Below are 18,029 nucleotides of genomic sequence, written 5' to 3' on the forward strand. Positions count from 1 at the left end.
AAAAGTGCCCGCCGCCCCCCTCACCCAATGCAATGAGAATGGGGAAAGGTCCATAAGCCCTGGGTACAACATAATAACTGAGCTGAGAGAAATGCAGGTGGGGCAGCAGATGACACTCAGGGAAGCTATATCTTATTGTGTAACTAATAGCGAGGGGTAAATTCAGTTACTAGTTCCTCCATTCTTTGGAGATCAGCCATTCCGACATAGTCAGGGTTTGTGTGTTCTTCCACTTGAGTGGAATCAGCAGTCTACTGGCTATGAGGAGGAAACGTATCAGCCTATCAGCGTATCAGCCTATTGCCAAAGTATTCTTGTCTCAATAAGATGCATAGCTTGAGCTTATAAGCAATATCATTTCTACACTATTGATGTTGAAGGTAAAGATAGCTGACACATGCTGGGTCTGTAGGGGTTAGACTACCTTCAACATGTATGTGCACCCAGTTAGTCAAGTTCTAGCACAGTAAATATGCTGTCTACCCTATTGCCAGTCCCTCTACTGGGACCAAACTTAAGGTAACATAAATCATGTTTTAATAGACCTAATTTTCTTAAGAACCATTTATCATGCGGTTATCTTGCCAGGATTATTGGCCATTTTTAGTTTTGAATAAAAGATACAATTTATTTTATGCGTCTTTAGTTGAAAGATCAAAAAAAAAAAACCTTATGGGCTGCTTCTGGAGACATTTTTTTCCTGTCAGTAATAAAAGTCCATCTGCCATCATGCTCTCTCTTTTCTTCCCCCAGTCCCATGACTTATGAGCCCCAACCTCATGGTAAGGCAAGCAGCTTGCCATTTTTTGTGTGTAAGCCACTGTTAGCATAAATAAATAATGATCTGCTTCCATTTATGAGGAATCACATTACAAACACTTAGCACTTAGCCATTAGTTCCTGTAAGAAGCAACTGCTCAATTAGATAACTACTGAGAGGATACTTTGTTTTTATAATCTGACAGTGCATTTAGAAAATCAATACAGACATCTTAAAAAGAAGAACCTCTCTTTCAGATATATTTATGTTGTGGATACTACGAATGTTACATGGAAGGATTCCTGATCAGCAGAAAACCTGACTGTGTGTTATAAAAAACAAATATATTGTCATCCGTCATGTAGTACATATATATATTTATTTATTTTCATAGTTATAAGACATGTTTAAGAAGTCTCTAGCTATCTAGCTAAAAAGAAGGCTGGAAAGCTGCAGGAAGCTATAGGTAAACTTTAAGACAAGTTTAATCTTATATGATAAGAAAAATCATGTGACTTTATCACACTTTCTATCTACAAGAAAAAAATTGTGCCAAAATGTAAGAAAATTGCAATACTTTATATAAAGAAACTCAAGCAATCCCACAAATTGTGTATTAAACTCGATAAACTAGGCATGTCCACAGGTTTTTCTACAAACCCTCAAACCCACAAAAAGGCTATGTTCACACAACTTTTTTTTTGGCCATTTAGCGGCCACTTTTTTGGACGGCCGTCCAAAAATAGGCTGTGAAATAGCCAGGGAAAAGACATTGGGGCAGGTTTATCAAACTGGTGTAGAATTGTCTTAGTTGCCCCTAGCAACCAATCAGATTCCACCTTTCATTTTTCAGTTGCTAGGGGCAACTAAGACAATTCTACTTTACACCAGTTTGATAAATTTCCCAGTTTGATCTTAAAAATCAACAGAATTGTGTAGGTGGGGAAAACTGTTTTACCCTATCAAAGAGCAATGCACAACATTGTGATGCCGTGGTTTTCCTGTGGCATGCACAAAATTGCCCTAAATCTTGTGGAAAATAAAACACAATGAGATAAAATACGAATAAGAAAAATACCTATAACAATAGTAAATCTAAGCCAATCTATTTCTTTAAATATGGTGTCCTTTGTTGTTCTACAGCTTAACCACTTAGTGACCACCCATATGCCTGGCAGTCACAAATAGGCCTTATTCAGACCAATACACCTTTTCACAGCTTGGTCGGAATAAGTATCAGCCATGCTTCTGTGTCAGCATGGCAGGGGATCAACTGTGTGTTTAAAAAGTGTAAAAGTGTAAAAATCTTCTTGTAGCAGTTCGGGGAGCTGCAGGGGCGGGGGCTGCCCAGGTGACCGCTAGATCGCCCGGGCAGCCCATAGAGCTCTATTCCATGAAGCGACATCGCAGTTGTTTGTCTTTCAACGTGTTCGTGTTGGTTGATCGTAGTCTTCTATTACACAGGATGATTATCAGCTGTAACGGCTGCATAAAAATGTTGGCTTAAAAAAAACAGACTGGAAAACTGACACAGAAAATGGCAAAAAAGATGAGTGTGAGTGTAAGCCCTTACCCTTTCTTAGACCATTTTCCCACACAGGGCCGACCATTGGGGTGTGCGACCTATGCAATTACACAGGGCGCATCGCTCCCAGCCATCTAGGGGGCGCTCTGGCTGACAGACAACTGCATATCTAACTTAGAAGTAGAAAATCTGTAAGTAAGATGTGCTGTCTGCCCCAGCGCACCCCAGCTGGCTGACTGCCCTCCCCCTACTAGATGTGCAACCTGTAGCAAGCACTCCCCAGCCCACCAAGGTTTATTAATGTTCTGGGTACGTCCCGGTAAGCTCCACCCCTGCCAACAAGCCCTGCCCCACCGGCGCAGACCACGGTTGGGATACTGGCTCCCACCTCCTACCAACAGAGACCGACAAGCCCATCACCCCCCCCCCCCCCCGGAGGGGCCTGATATGCTTACCCTATCCGCGAAGCCCCACTCCTAGACCCGGTCCTGTCGCCGAGAAATCACCGTTGGAAGCCCTGTGCGCACAATATGCTGATTACCAGAGATTAGTCTGATTTCTGGTCAGGCGGGCTCTGCTCCGGCAGCCAGGGTTAAAGGTTCGCTTTAAGGCTATGTTCACACCGCGTATGAGTCCGGACGCATTTCATACACCGCCATACATGTGCGGCTGAAACTACGGGCGTGGGAAAAATCGACATGCGGCCGGATGCGTATGAACCGCGAACATACTCCCGTATCACAGTTATGCTTCCCTAGCTTGTTTCGAAGCGATCTGAGGCAGGTCATTTACTTGGAAATCTTCGCCCAGCCCAATAAAACTCACAGAACCTTTTGAATCAAGTTCAATTTGGCTGAAATAAGTACTTCGTACGGGACCGCATGGAAACCAACGGCCGTGAGTTTCAACATTTCCGTCCTAAAACAATGGTCTTGTTCATTTTTCACGGCGCCGTATACGATCCGGCCGTAAGCTCATACGTAGTGTGCATTGTTCGGCCGTATATCGTATACTTTCAAGCGAATGCATCAACCTCAAAACTACATGCGTATATTCGCGGTTCGCACTACGGACGGATACATACGCAGTGTGAACATAGCCTAAAGGTAAATAAGCAACACAAGTTTTATTTTATCTCCATTTTTCTGTGCAATATGTGTGTCAGGGGACAAGATGGGCACACATGACTGCTGAGGAACTAAACAAGTAACAGACTACTGTACCAGCACAGCCATGTCCTATACATTTTTTCCTCTGGTCAGTAAGGCTTCTATGGTCTCTATAAGGTTTGGACTACATACAGACTTTTTGTTTCACAGTAGCCGCAGTCCACAGGAATACATTTAGTCACATGATTTTCACAATAATACTGGGATGAATATGGGGTCATGGTCATAGCAACCTTGCATGAGTGATGGAGTCATGCCACGGGTGTTTTCTGGTCACACAACTGGGAGTTGCCGAATATATCCCCAGGCTTGTGTGAAAAAATATTGAAAAGAAAGAAACAGGTTGATGTGGTCACCCAGCTTTCCCAGTATCTTGTAGTCAGTATAATGGAGGTCACCCAGCTTTCCCAGTATCTTGTAGTCAGTATGATGGAGGTCACCCAGCTTTCCCAGTATCTTGTAGTCAGTATGATGGAGGTCACCCAGCTTTCCCAGTATCTTGTAGTCAGTATGATGGAGGTCACCCAGCTTTCCAAGTATCTTGTAGTCAGTATGATGGAGGTCACCCAGCGTTCCCAGTATCTTGTAGTGAGTATGATGGAGGTCACCCAGCTTTCCCAGTATCTTGCAGTCAGTATAATGGGAGTCACTCAGCTTTCCCAGTATCTTGTAGTGCGTATGATGGAGGTCACCCAGCTTTCCCAGTATCTTGTAGTCAGTATGATGGAGGTCACCCACCTTTCCCATTATCTTGTAGTCAGTATGATGGAGGTCACCCAGCTTTCCCAGCATCTTGTATAGTAGTCAGTATGATGGAGGTCACCCAGCTTTCCCAGTATCTTGTAGTCAATATAATGGTGGTCACCCAGCTTTTCCAGCATCTTGTATAGTAGTCAGTATATGGAGGTCACCCAGCTTTCCCAGCATCTTGTACACAGTATAATGGGGTCACCCAGCTTTCCCAGAATATTGTACTTAGTGTAACGGAGGTCACCCAGCTTTCCCAGCATCTTGCACTTAGTGTAATGCCGGTCACCCAGCTTTTACAGCATCTTGTATAGCACTCAGTATGATAGAGGTCACTCAGCTTTTCCAGCATCTTATAGTCGGTATGATGTGGTCACCCAGATAGATAGATAGATAGATAGATCACAAAAAAAGTAGTAGCAGCACTTCAAAAGAGGTAAACGCCGGGTGCCAGCGGATCCAAGTCGAGACCAGGGACCGTATTTAGATAGTATGGGAAAATCCACAGCATTCCTTATTGAAATTCAAGGTGCAATTTATTCAAACAGCAAGTGCAGCATACAGACGCAACATTTCAGCAGCTAATCGCCGCCGCTAATCGCTTGAAGGAGTGCTGTGGATTTTCCCATACTAGATAGATAGATAGATAGATAGATAGATAGATAGATAGATAGATAGATAGATAGATAGATAGCTACATAGGCATTGTAACCTGCTGAGGTTCCCAATAGGTAACATAATCGTTTGGGGGTCCACTCAAACTAGCTTGTCCCTCCCCCTAGCTATATCCCTGTGTGCAACTGTCTGCAGGAGCGCCAATCAGGAAGGCCACGGATGGCTGCGGAGGCACCTGTCCTCCTGTGTGCTGATAAGTACCTTTATCGGGGGTCGAGTGATTTACAGGGCTGGGTTTTAGGGGTGCGCTCATAGTAGGATTTAGTCTATCATATCTAAATCCTTCAGCTTCCCACCACCAGATTGTGGGGGTTGTCTGGAGGGCTTGGAGGCTGTAGGATTTAGTGTCTATGTCACTATTAGGGGGTATCAACAGAGGTGTCGGGGGGGCACCAAAAGAAAGTTTTGCACAGGGCGCCATGTACCCTAAGGCCAGCCCTGTTCCCACATTCCATGCCCATTCCATATATACATACAGTATGCAGTGGAAGGGATTATTGGAATTTCCAACATTATGTATCATTATGATCTTCTGGATCTCGGAGATTAAAATCTTTGCCATGCTGTACTGACACAACCGCCCTGTGGGATAATTTGCAAAAGTTGTAAAAGTCTGAGGCTAGGAGCAGTGTAGACAAGCGGAAAAGATGGCAATCGGTCAAACGAGTGCACATATATATGCCTTTTGTACTTTTTTTTTATGAATCCCAAAGTTATTAGCACATAAAGTAAGAAAGTCATATTTTATTTTTATTTCAAATTAACTGGTGACAGAAAGTGCCAGAGGTTTGTGATTTACTTCTATTAAAAAATATCCAGTGCTCCAGTACTTATTAGCTGCTGTATGTCCTGCAGGAAGTGGTGTATTCTTTCCAGTCTGGAGAGCAGGAGAGGTTTTCTATGGGGATTTGCTTTTGCTACAGAGGTGGCAGCAGAGAGCACTGTGTCAGACTGGAAAGAAGCAGACATACTGGAAAGACTACACCACAGCTGATAAGTACTGGAAGAATTTTAAATAGAAATAATTTACAAATCTCTGGCACTTTCTGACACCAGTTGATTTGCAAGATTCTTATTTTTTTCTGCTGGAGTGTCCCCTTAAGGCTAAATTAGCCTGGTTCTTGATGGGGTTATGGTAGCTACATGAAGTCCAACCTGTAATTTTACAGTATTGATCCAAAAGAAGACAAAAACGCCTATGCAACAACTACATATGCCCTATCCAGCAAATAAAAAAATGTAAACAAGAAAGCCACTAACATGTTAATTTTAACAAGACCCCCACAGCAAACATACTACTTCATGGAAAAGTAAAAAAAAAAAAAAAAAAAAGTTCAGAATAAAGCAATTAAAATAATATTTTTCTAGAAACTTTCTTAAAATGCATACATTTTAATGACTTTTTCTGTATAAATTTTGATTAATTTTTCCTATATATGTTTTTTTACATATATAGGAAAAATTCATCAAAATTTATATAGAAAAATTCATTAAAATGTATGCATTTGGGGAAGTTTCTTGAGAGCCTACCACTTACATTTAAAATATTGGTTACAGAGGTGCAAGCCAGGTAGTGCACTCATTACTCACTCTGTTACATTCCACACAGTAGAACACAGTAGATCACACACATCTTCTACACCTTCAAAATAATTTTTATTTTTATTACGTTTCTGTTTTTTTACTTTTTTTTTAGTAAAGCATGATGGGAATATGATATTATTGTGCCAACCTGAGGATTGTAGATAGCGCATTAGTTTTACCACAGTGAACCATACCCTTCAACCCCCAAATTTGAAAAAATGCTTTTTTTTTTTTATCTTATTTTTCCTCTAGAAGAATAGGCAGAAAACAATGAAAACCCAAAAAATAAATTGCCTGTGAGAATTGGTTCATATGTTGTGATTGTAAAGAAAAAACGCTTTATTCCCGTGTACATTTTCTCACACCATCATCTATTCTCCATCTAAAGACTCAACTTTAATACCTATTATGCTTCACTGTCTTATTAATGAAATGTAAAACTTTATTAAAGGCAAGGGATTGTTGCCTCAACAAAGATTCTTAGTTTCTTCAGAGAACAGACCCATTTTTATCTAAAGAATGCTAAGTGGTGGCTGTGTCCACACATCTTTCCTTCTAGCAGGATGTGTTGTTATTATTAACCAGCTATACATCTTCTCTCCATACAGCCTCCAGATATTCTGCCAGCATGTAACCTTCTTATACTGGCAGGAGGCACGCCGCTAGCTTCCTATTTGCATTATCATAGTGAATGGCTTGTTTTTAGCAGAATTAACGCTGCAATCCTGTTTATATTAACCTTTAGAGAAGAGAGCCTCCATTAATCCTTGGGATTGTTATTAAATCAAAGATGACATCCCATAATCATGAATGAGGTCATGGAAATGAAGTTGGAGTTTTCTATATGGTTTACAAAGGCAGGGGGTGCAGGATGGGTGTAAGTTATGGGTTTCAATTACGTTTTGCAGAAGCTGTTAATTATGCTTCAATGACTCACATTACAATTTCACTGACATAACTCTTCTCTGATTCCGTCACTATAGCGTGGGGAAGTGACCATAGTCAGCCTATAAAAAGCAGTAATAACAAGGCTAGGTCTTCCTCCTTTAAATACATTTTTTTACAATACCATAGTATTGAGTAGCCTTACAGAGCTTGATAGGTTGACAGCTTAATAGGTTCTAGGTATAATAGTGAGGACTGGGCCATGTGCTAGCAATCATCAAAAACACTTCTTATGGTATATGTTTATACAGTGAGATGTGTCTACATACCCTGCAATAAATGGTACTCTCTGTGATGCTGTAGCAAATGTAGCGGCTGAGGATATTCTCTAAAATGTCCTTCCACCCGCTATGATGACACGAACCCTTTCCATGTATTTATATCTCTGCTCTACCATGAATGACATTGTGGTAAAGATGCATATGTGGTTACAAGGTAAATGCAGAGTATATGCATGAGGTCATCTCACTGCAGATAAAGGATGAGTACAAAAGCAGACACAGTAGAGCTAAACAAGAACACATTTCCAAGATACACTGCTGGGCTATAAATGATTCATGCTATAATTTTATTAATAGAAACAGAAATGAGGCTCGGGAGCAGGAGCAAAGATATTACATTTTTAAAGTATAATGTGTTTAAAGGGAATCTGTCAGCTGCAATTCACCTTCCCAACTGCAGTTAGGACACAGAGACTCGTGGTACATTCCATATATCCAATGGTGTTTTTATCTAAAAAAAAAAAAATATATAAATGTTTTTATTCTCTGGTGCAAAGAGTCAAAGAGGTGTTCACAAGCCACTGAACTGCTAAGGGCTGCAACACCTCCTCACACCCCTGTCCATGATTGTCAGTCTGGGCCCAACCTGCAAGTCTTGTTCCTGGCCTGTGAATCTGAATTGTGTACTGCTGAGAGATCTGGAAACAGGGCTCAGCTTCCAGCTGAGGAATAGGGATGGAGAAGGAGCGAGGAGGTGTTAAAGCCCTCAGCACTTCAGAGACTTGTGAACACCTCTTTGACTCTTTGGTAGAGATGAAAGAACATCGGGAAATCTTAGGTTCGAACTCGAACATTTTTGAACGTGCAGCATTTGACTCCCAATGCCTTCCCGGTCCGTGGGGAAGGAGGAGACAGCCCGAGGCTATATCCCGGAATTCCAAGCAGTACTCGGACTGACTCTTCCTTCCCCATGGACTGGGAAGGCATCGGAAATCAAATGCTGCACGTTCAAAAATGTTTGAGTTCAATCGAACCTAAGATTTTCCGATGTTCGATCATCTCTACTCTTTGGACTGAAGAATAAAAGCATTTTCAGATATATGATATATATGATGTACTATGTGCTTCCTTGTCCTAAAAACTATGGAACAATGAAAACAGTTTGGAACATGAATTGCCGCTAGCAGAGTCCCTTTAAAGACAAACTCTCATTTAGGGGCAGCATATCACTATGGTTTGCCATGGCCTCTAGGAACCAGTTCTCGGAAGGATTGGGATCCAGTGCTGATTCACTGCTGCAGCCACTTCACTGTTATCACTGCATAGGGGCATTCCCCCTAACCCCCACCCCCACATTCCCCCTAACCCCCACATGAAGATTGCAGCAATTCGCCCCCACAGCTGGTAGAAGTGCCCCTTTAGTATGGCAGCCATTCTTCTTTATATAGAAAGGTTGTTATATTTCATTATAATGATGTTAGGTCAGATTTAATCAATGGAAGGTCACATGTTGACCTAGTATGTCAACCATGCAACCTTGAGTGGCCTTCATTCACATTGATTGAATTAGGTTCTCCATCTAGCATCTAGCATGTACAAATCCCACTTTTAGCATCTAGCATGTACAAATAACTGTGTAATTGTAGTTAGTAGATGGTAGGACCTGCTGCCTTCCCTTCTGTTGACTCATTTATTGTCTGTTGACATCCCCCCCAGCAACATGCATGCATTGTCTTGTAAACATGGCCTCTCTCCACTGCAGACTGCATTTGAAATGAAACCACTCCTAGTCCTCCACCCCCCCCCATAAACAAACAATACACAGCACCAAGCGAGCAGCTGTCATCACAAGAGCAAACTGACAATCAGATGCTTTTAGAGCACTGGCAGAACACATGGTCTGTGTTTGCATGGTAAGGGACTTTCATTATTCTCTGTCTGCCCTGTCTTCCCTAGCTTTCTTAATTGGTTTAACCTAGCATGTAGTATTTCTTTTTTTTTTCCCCTACAGCAGCACAAAAGAACACCATAAACTTCTTATTTCAATAATAATCTGTAAAATTTGCTCATGTTATTTACTCCGAGAAGAAGTGCTTCTGTTTTGGCTCTGAGGAGATATTACAACTAAATGTAGTTTCTTAATTAAAAAGGAAAAATATTTATAAATCCAACAGTTCCACAAGAAAACATAATAAAAACAAATCTGCATCCATGATAATATTTTCTGCTTTACATTGATAACAAGTCCATGTTACTTGTTGGATGTTTTTTGAACATGGAGAAATGATAGCATTGTAATTGTGTATACTGTAAAGGAGCTGGCTTGCTGACGTCACCTACAGTAGTGACTGGAGGAGATAGAATGGGATGCTGATGAAGCCGGTGCAATGTTCTTCCAGTAAATGATGATTTCAGGATGCTAAGAGGAGGGTACATAGCCTTGTGCCAAAGAGACACACAGTCATCCAGTCAGTAATAGCTCCTACAAGAGCATCTTAAATGTATGCATTCTTGTTAGCCTTCCTTAAGGATTACACAAGAGGTCCTTTCAGTCAGATTACAGTATGAAACAGAACTGTCGCTCACAGTGTGCCTGCTGTAGTGCTCTATGGGATTAGGACATCACATTCTCAGCCCTGACAGAGCCTTTGTTCATTATATTTATAGCTGCTTCTGGTCATTGTTGAGCAAAGGAGATTGCCCTGCCCTCTGGCCCTTTCCTAAGAAGATTTTGGGCAGAAGCTCCTCTCATGTGGCACTAATTGAAATGATTGGTGGAGGGGGTGTTGTGAGCTCACTGTGCCTGACTCAGGCTTATCTGCCAGGGGCTAAGCAAGAGGAGAAAAAAAAGCAAAGCTTTGCCTCATTCCAGCGAGGCTCAGGGCTCCTGGCCATCTGTCCTCAGTTGGAATCAGAAGACACATAGAAGGGCCGCACTCACTGTGACCGTGCAGAAGAAAGAGCATTGTTCAGGAACTCTGGCTGAGCTTTCAGTGGAAGTGAAGGTTGGTGCTGAATATACTTCTCTTATCTGTCAGTGACAATGTGCAACTTGGGCAATCATTCTGCTGCGTCTGAGTTAGGTGTATGTAGCAGCCTATGCTTTATCGCCTGTCTTTATTTCTATCCACAGCCTCCCTAATATGTTCTCATATATGTGAATTCTGAGGGTGTAAAATTCAACGTAGTTAACAAGAGTTGTCTACTAAATGATAGAGTTAAGTAAGCAGGTTGTTCCATGTTAGTAGATTACCTACAGTATATGCAAAATGTATTGCGTTAACAACTAACTAGTGTTTGTCTAGATGGAATACAAATACTGCACGTTATGTACACGCAATAAGTGTGTTTTTTATGAATGGTAACTGGCCTGTACTGTAACTTCTGTGCACCTGCTTTATAAGCTTATCATGAAATAACTGATGGGAGTTCTAAATCCTATCAATAAGAAAAGACACGTTTACATCGCCTTCTTGGTAAAAATATTAATTTTGCGTAGTTTTGTGTAGGTGGAAGTGTTGTGGGCCAGGCCTGCATGACGAAGAACTAGTTAGTATGCCTGGATCACTAGTGGCTGCATCCACAATGCTGCAGTCACATTTTTGTGAATGGGCAGAAATATGGCTCTTACACAGATGCGTCATAGGCTGAAACTTTTGTATATGGAATATCGCAAATCATTCATTTTTTTGATTTCATCAGTTCCATAACTTGGTTGGATATTGGACCAAAACACTGATGTTTTTAATTTATTTATACGTTGTATTTAACAATGGGAGATGAGCGGAAGTAATGTCCTCCTGTTAGATGAGAAAGTGACTTTCATTTATGTTTAATGCTCTAAACTGTGTACCACTAAATCTCACTGTAGCAAAATGACCTATATACAGTATGTGGCTCATTGTGTATTCTTCATTCATTCTGTATGGAGATGCTCTAGGACATTTGTGACAGAGAATTATTCCTGAGCGCCCTTTCGTTGCTAGATTTGTTAGGCAAGGTTAGCACTATCATCACTAATATTATTTATATAAAGGTGTTGTTATATGGCTTATATTGCCCTCCACAAAACATCTATCAGGTGTAACGTTAGTATTTTATACATGTGTTTCATATGTTCCAGAAGAGATCCCAATAATAAGTAGAATTAAATAGAATTTGAGACACGAATAACTACAGTTTTAGCTCAGGAGACTTCCTGGCTTTGGGATTTTCACCTACATGGTACCGTCAAGTACAAAGGTCACAGAGTGATGAACACTAAAGATAAGTTCTTCTGGCACAGACACTAATTTGTTCAATTAGATGATTAGGAATAAAATATATGGATCAAGGGAACTGCGGAATAGAATGTGAAATCATTGTATGAAACTGTTGTTGAGAAACATTCAGAGGGCCTTAAATGTCCATGGGTCACACAGAACAGATCTGGTCACAGACATGAATAGTCGTAATTGAGAGATGAACATTTGGCTACTTTGTTTCGCAAATAAGGATGACATTGTTAACTGGAGGATCAGCTAATGGCTTTGGATTTTTGCTCTTTCACTTGTAATGAAAAGCTTTCTTGTACGGTCATAGGTTTCATTCAAACAATGATATTTTTGTGCCTTCCCCAGTGCTATGCGCCTTAAAAGTAGGGATATTACCACTTCCATTTAGAGACAGTCACTACTAAAGAATGTATCTTAACTATTTTTGGCATTGGAAAATTGGAACATTTTAATGTACGAAGCATGACAAAGCGAATGTATGCATGACTGTAACAACATAACACATTGCAAATCAAGAGTATAAAAAAGATTAAAAATGTGTGTGTGTGTGTGTGTGTGTGTGTTATAGTTATAGGAATGAACAAGGTTACACACAGAATGATGGGAATGAGATTGATGAGTCTCCTTTACGAGTTCATGGGCATGAATAAATGATCATGATGCACAGAGTTATAGGAATGTGATGTATTGTAAGTAATGTAAGAATGGTTGATACTGACCATACTTAGTATTTATTTATTTATCTATCTACCTACCTATCTACATTGTCAGTGCCTGTCTATCTCTAGCTTAAGCTGAAAACATATACAGTTTGGTAATATATTCCAATCTCTTTAGAAGTAGCTGAATATATGGGATGTAAAAATGCGTGTAGTCATATTACCAAAGTTATTCTGCCCTGTGACATTTTCTGAAGTGCCACATACTATGCTTACTATGTATACTTTTCATCCAGTAGACCCAATGTAAACACAGACCACATACAGTGCCATGCTAAATACACTAAAGTCATGTGAGCACATACCAATGCTGGGATCAGTAGGATAATTTTGGGTTGCATTGTCAAGGAATGTAAGTGTTCAAGGGCACAGAGACCATGTCAAATAGTGTATCTAAATGTGAGGCGCATCAAATTGTGACACTGTTTCTGTAGCTTTTATCTCTCGTGTCACTTTTAGCTGTAGTAAGAAAAAAAATGTTCATGGGATAATTTACATAGGTGTTTTTCGATAGTCAGTGGAACCTCCACACAGAAAATTTACAATGGAAAGACAGGCCTGTTTCACCTGTGTATTTGTAACCATGCATAATATGGATTTACAATGTATCCTCATCAATATGTCATCAGTACTGTATCTGTATATCTATGTAACACTAATGGTCTATTTTCCAGGAAATTCCATTAGATGGTCTGTAACAATGCCGGTTCTCAGATATGGAATCCAGTAGGAGAGACAGATGACCACATTTTCAGTAATATTCAAACTTAATGCAGAGTTCAGTCACAGGAGCAGCAGAGCTGAGTTGTGGCTCAGTAACAACAAAGCTTAGTTGCAGTTCAGCAAGCTGGGTTCCCAGCTGAGTACATCCCTGTAGAAGTTCAGAGAAGGATTCAAGATACATGGCCAGGTCTAGGAGTGTTCAGATGAAGCTGGACAACTACCGGCCAGAAGGCAGAATAATCAGGCATGGGAAGTACAAAGACATAGCTAATATATAGCATCAATTACTGTGATTGGCCACAGAACAAGTGCAATACATTAAAGCGACTCTGTACTCACAATGTGGCCCCCACAAACCACTTGTACCTTCGGATAGTTGCTTTTAATCCAAGATCTGTCCTGGGGTCTGTTCGGCAGGTGATGCAGTTATTATGTTAAAAAAAAAAAACTTTTAAACTTGAAGCCCTGTGCCAAACTGGCATGGTCTAGAGTGACTATGCATTAGGCTGGCACAACCTCTCTGTCCCTCCTCTCCGTCCTCCTCATTATTAGGAATGCCCCAGGCAGATTGTCTCCTATTCATCTGCTGTGTTAGCACGGCACATGGGCTGGAAGATTCAAAGTTGTTTTTAGGACAATAACTGCATTACCTGCCAAACTGACCCCAGGACAGATCTTGGATTAAAAGCAGCTATCCGAAGGTACAAGTGGTTTGGGGGGGTCAGATTGTGGGTACAGAGTCACTTTAAATAATCACTAGGTACAGAAAACTCATGAATGGTCAAAGCAAGAAAAAACAAGCCTCTTAGTAGTAGAGTGGCTGACACCATATAGAACAGGGTTATATAGATTTGTTATTTACTTCTATTAAAATATCTTGAACCTTCCAGTAATTATGAGCTGCTGTATGTCCTACAGGAAGTGGTATATTCTTCCCAGTCTGACACAGTGCTCTCTGTCTAAAGTTAAAGGGGTACCCTGCCATTTTTTTTTAAATCAACTGGTGTCAGAAAGTTATATAGGTTTTTAGTTTACTTCTATTTAAAAATCTCAAGCCTTTTAGTATCTTCTTTCCAGTCTGACACAGTGCTCTCTGCTGCCACCTCTGTCTGTGACAGGAATTGTTCAAAGTAGTAGCAAATCTTGTTTCATACAGGTGCTGTCTCTGCCAGAGGTGGCAGCAGAAAGCACTGTGTAAGACTGAAAAAATACACCACTTTCTGCAGGGCATACAGCAGCTGATAAGTACTGGAAGGCTTGAGATTTTTTAAATAGAAGTAAAATATAAATCTATATAACTTTTTAATACCAGTTTGAAACAAAAATGTTTTGTTTTGTTTTTGCTGGAGAACCCCTTTTAAACAGGCCCATTTCCTGATACAACACCACTCCACTAAATGCCCCACAAAATGGGTGGGGTATATAAAAAGAAACTCTGTACCAATGACTTACAGATGCATCCCTGTTTTGAGCATGTACTATAGATTTTTTTATTTGCAATTTGGGTAGTAGCACATTTAGCAATTATAAAATATATGCATATAGCCCTGTGGATTAAAATTTGCTCTTTATTATGAACCTAAAAATACACTAGTTTAAGGCTTAAATTACACTTGAATATTTGATCAGTTTTCTCCCTTTCAGGAATCGATGCAAAAAGATAAGAACATATAAATATTATGGTTATATTTTTAGTTATAGTTTAGGTTCCTCTGCTGGTTTTAGTAAAAAAATTACAAAATACAAAAATGAGAATGAGCTAGGTTTTCAGATTTATATACATTGATGTATGTCTGTGCCTTCTGTACAATCAGCACTTCATTCCATTCATTATGTATATTCATTAGTATGTGTCAAAGCTGCCATAGGGTGTTAATGCCACCTATGCTTAAAATATAACTCTTCATAAATTATAGTACCTGTCTGCATTGAGTGCAGTCATATAGCATATGCCTTGTTCATATATGTTATATAATGGTGCATGTTAGTGGTTGGGCTAACTTGTACTGGTTTATAGTCTCTTGTTTTATTTGTTTCTTAGTACTGGTGGAAGATTATACAACTGGCTCTAAAGTACTTTAAGTACGTATGGGACTCTGCATCAGATTACAAAGCAATGTAGTTCTGTCTATGCTGTTATTCAAGCGGTTTAGGAAATCGTGGCCAGATTGACTCCCTTTACTCTAGTGATAAATGCTGAATAATACCTTTCAAGCCAATCTCATACGGCTGGTGCTAAGAGTTTTATATCCATATTCTTCTGCTAGCACATAGTATAAATTATTTGAGATGCTCAGCAGATTTTTAATCTTTCCTGCTGTAAGAACCACTTATAGAAATAGTCCTCTTTCAGCAAGGCTTGGGGATTTTTTGTTCAGACGGTCCCAATTTTGGCAAACTATCTGCTGAAGGAAAATGGGTCGCTTGGGTTTTAGCATTAAGCAGGAAATCCATGGCCGATAGGATTTAACTGAGAAGTAAAGGTTTATTCACTACATTTCATTAATGAAGGTTAGGAAGAGAAAGTGTGTGTATGACCGTGTGCATATGTGTGATTGTGTGTTGTGATGGGAATCAGTGTTGACAGCTAGCTGGGGGGTTCATAACTGATGAATTTTTGGAATATTAACATATATGATAAATAGAAGCCTACATAAAACTCCCATTAGACATGTGCAAGTGAATATATAGCGACGGCTGTAATAAGTCTGGTTTCTATCCTACTAAGCCACTGAACAGGATGAAAGGATAAAATAATAGTCATTTGATAATACATGATGTGTTGCCTCCAAAATAAGCTATAGTCATCCATTAATTCTTGCCACTTCCAACGTTGCTCTGGTCCATCCCACCAGTTTTGTTGACATAACTTTGGCGATGGTGTACCCATATACACTGTCATCAACGCAACCAACCACAGGACTCAGTTGTCTTGTGTCTGGACCAGAGCGGTAAGACTGGAAACAGAAAACATTTAGGGGAAACTTTATCAAGGACTTTGCGCCTATTTTTAGGTGAATATTTGGATTTTTCGCCCCGTTTTGGTTCTATTTATGAACCAGTATTGGACAGGCCAATATTTTTTAGATGCAACTTTTTTTTTAATCTGCCTGTTTTAAATATTTAACCCGAAAGTTCCCATAATCTGGGATTAGTGCCCAATTTATCATTTGCGACTTTTTAAAAAGTCGCACAAACAGGTGCAGGCCTGCGTCTGGTCAGTACCAGGTATATATGTTTGCAAAATTTTTACATTTTTGCGACTTTTTACTTAGATACATTGACTATGGCAGTGCTACATGTTAATAAATCAGTCACAAGATATTGGTACAAAATACACACCAATCTCCATTAGAATAGTTGCACACATTAGTAAATGTCCCTCTATATGTGTGATTATTGTTATTATTATTATTATTATTATAAAGTATTTGGGGTAGCCGACTTTCCTTTAAACAATGATCAGGGCAAATGAGGACCATTTATGTTGTTTTTTTAACATGCCTTATCTATTGCCCTTCTGGGATGTAAGAAATAGCTGATCCGCACTGATAACGGGAAAGTGAAGGTTATAGTTGTCAACCAAATGATGTTCACACTGGGTAAATGTGGCGGGATTCAACGGCGGAACTCTCTGCCGCGGTATCCTGCCTGCCTCAATGTGCCATAGCCCGTCTATGTGAGCGCTCACGCACCTCCACTCCAGCCACTCTCCGCGCAAAGAGAGAGCAAGATTATCTGCTAAAGATTTGAAGCCAAACCCAGGAGTGTATTTGAAAAGAGGAGAAATCCAGTCTTTCCTTTATGACCTGATCTCTGTTTATAGTCCGTTCCTGGGTTTGGCTTCAAATCTTTGGCAGATAATCTTTCGTCAGATCTGCTGGTGTAATAGTACCCTTAGACATGCAGAAGGCCTAGATGCCAGCAGATTGTCAACTTTCCCTGCAGGAACAATAGGGGGAATTGAAGACCAGATCTGTTGAATTTAAATATTCCTGACCCTTTGACCTTCTGGGAGGTATGAAGCGTCTGGCTTCAGCTGAGCGTCTTCTCCCCACTGATAATTGAAAGCTAAAGGACATAGCTGTCGACTGAACAAGTATCCAAATAGCATTACATTGTATGATGGCCGTGATTTGTAGTCATACAATATCAGATAAAATCTTTAGCCCTTTGAAAGAACAATGAATCACAACACAACAGATTTCTGTAAAATAATAAAATGCTCATATACTGTATGTATGAAGCTTTTTACCATTTTGCTTTTCCTGTCCAGATCAGATGGCTATAATTTTAGTGTCCATACTTTCTGTAAGAAAATGTATATTGAATGGTGGCTGAGTATTGTCACAGCTCCTGAAGGGGGATTACTTAAGACTGGCATCTCAGACTCCCCCTCCCCCAATGGACTTATCAGTAGACAGAGTTTCTACTATCTCTGGGTGTTGCTATTTCCCTATTTATTTAACTAACAGCAGAATCAATTTCAGCTACTGCTGGCACTGGAAAATCCTAATGTATGAAGCATGACAACACAAATGTATGCATGACCGTAACCGTACATAACACATTGTATATATAGTGAAGACAAAGAAAATGAATCCATAGTATACATGTTTATATGGTGTATTTTAATATATACACAATACACTGTAACTGTTATAAGACTGCGCAAGTTTGTGCATGG

The 18,029-nt window shown here is 40.1% G+C and overlaps 1 protein-coding gene across 9 annotated transcripts in view; it reads left to right on the forward strand.

Moving 5' to 3' along the window:
* LOC138783491 (poly(rC)-binding protein 3-like) overlaps positions 1-18,029 on the forward strand; it is a 531,869-nt gene that overhangs the window by 381,939 nt on the left and 131,901 nt on the right. Inside the window, exon 1 of one of the 9 annotated variants that reach the window (XM_069958257.1) lies at positions 9,485-9,539. The exons of 7 other annotated variants lie outside the window; for them this stretch is intronic. The gene's annotated coding sequence lies outside the window, so the exon portion shown is untranslated. Of the gene's footprint in view, positions 1-9,484; positions 9,540-10,390; positions 10,632-18,029 lie in introns of those variants that run through there. One more of the 9 variants, XM_069958255.1, reaches the window with a different exon arrangement.

This window comes from Dendropsophus ebraccatus, chromosome 2 (assembly GCF_027789765.1).
Source record: "Dendropsophus ebraccatus isolate aDenEbr1 chromosome 2, aDenEbr1.pat, whole genome shotgun sequence".
In the NCBI taxonomy this organism is placed as follows: domain Eukaryota; kingdom Metazoa; phylum Chordata; class Amphibia; order Anura; family Hylidae; genus Dendropsophus; species Dendropsophus ebraccatus.